This window comes from Lagopus leucura, unplaced genomic scaffold (genome assembly GCF_019238085.1).
Source record: "Lagopus leucura isolate 7727_CA_CO unplaced genomic scaffold, USGS_WTPT01 34891-0_obj-0_obj, whole genome shotgun sequence".
NCBI classification, from domain to species: Eukaryota; Metazoa; Chordata; class Aves; order Galliformes; family Phasianidae; genus Lagopus; species Lagopus leucura.
Window position 1 is genome coordinate 1 of NW_024966340.1, and position 1,511 is coordinate 1,511.

Below are 1,511 nucleotides of genomic sequence, written 5' to 3' on the forward strand. Positions count from 1 at the left end.
CCGGTGTGTGTGCTGTGAGGATGGGAGAGGAGCACGAAGTTAGAAGTGGAGGGGTTGTGGGGGGAAAGACGAAGAAGAAAGAGGGAAACTACTCCAAACCCAGGAGAGCTGTGCCAAGTGCATATAAATAGCTTTAAAAAAAAAAGAAGTTTTTTTTCTTTTTTTCTTCTTTCTTTTTGCCAGCATCTGTTGCATTGTTTCTAAATGTTGAAATACCAAAATGCAACTGCCCAGCAAATTTAATGATGATGGGATTAGAGCCCATTGGCAGAAAGTGCAGGGCCATATGAATGTTTACTCAGCCTCTGTCTTGTTTATACTTCCACGTATTTTTCTTCAAAAGCCTTTCTTTCCCTGCGGGTTTTGTTTTTCGCTTTTTGTTCTTTTCATGCCATAAAATGGGAAGTTTTAGGTCCTAGCAAGTCTAAGCAGCCAGATCTAGCACAAAGCTGCAGTTTTGAGTTCTGTGTGGACCATTACAGTGTTCCTACAAAGATTAACAAAAACTGCAGTTCTCCCCCTAAGTTTACAGATGGAAAAAATTAATTCACCTGCCTAGAAAGAATTGATGTGTCACAGCTGCCATTGGCAAGATGGCCCGAGAGTTGTGTGGGTGCATCTGGCTGTGAGAGGAATGTCTCTGTGGAAGGACAGCTTGTTCCCCCCTCTGATGGGAGCAGCTTCTCAGCTACCCTGGTCTTCCTGCAGCTGGACAGATAGCCCAGAAGGGCACAGGGTACGCAGACCCTCCCTGGCCAGCTGCAGCAGTCGCTTGTGCCAGCACTCCCTTTCCCCCCGACCATTCCCATTTTGCAGGCTGGAGCCCTGTGTGGCAGAGGAGGAGAGAGCTGCAGGCAGAAGGAAAACAGGGTGCTGGGATTCCTGCAGCTCGCTGCCAGCTGTCTTCTGTGACATTTGGGGGTGGGCAGGGGACTGTGGGAGCACCCTCAAGGCTCTGGGCAGGAGGGAAGGAAGCAAAGATGCAGCTGCAGGCAGCGGGCTCTGAGCTGGAGCAGTGCGGCCGGGCACTGTACAGCTCACAGCCTGGGCATGCAGAACAAATTTGTCCAGCTGAGGGCTGCAGGGCTGTCCTTATCAAGCACTCCCCCATCCCACAGGTCTGCAGCAACTGCACCAGTTGCTCGAGCTCTTCCCACTGCAGGAGCTCAGAACTGACAAGAACCCTGACCAAAGCAGGTAATGGCAACTTATGCACACAGATACACACCTGATACAGAATCTGGCACTTGACAGTCCTCCCAGAGCTTCTTGCTGCTTTTTAGGCTGCTCTACAGCTATTCTGTCCTTTTCCCCTTCATTCCCCTATGTCTTGCCCTTTCCTTCGCCCTGTGCCTTCCCCATTCCTTTTTCAGGCTTTCTCCTTTCTTTCCTCGCTTCCTTCCCTGTGCCTTCCCCCTGTGATGACCCCATGTTCTGCTGCTGTTCTCAGCTGACGATCCTTAAACTGCACTTTTCAAAGACATGGGATCAGGCTGCATACTATCACTGAC

The 1,511-nt window shown here is 50.2% G+C and overlaps 1 long non-coding RNA gene across 3 annotated transcripts in view; it reads left to right on the top strand.

The window, feature by feature from the left end:
- The first annotated feature begins 1,102 nt into the window (after window positions 1–1,102).
- The window catches only part of LOC122192532, an 8,400-nt gene continuing 7,991 nt past the window's right edge, over window positions 1,103–1,511 (top strand). For all 3 annotated transcript variants that reach the window (XR_006182634.1, XR_006182635.1, XR_006182632.1), the window contains exon 1: window positions 1,103–1,197. This is a non-coding gene — a long non-coding RNA (uncharacterized LOC122192532). The remainder of the gene's footprint in view (window positions 1,198–1,511) is intronic.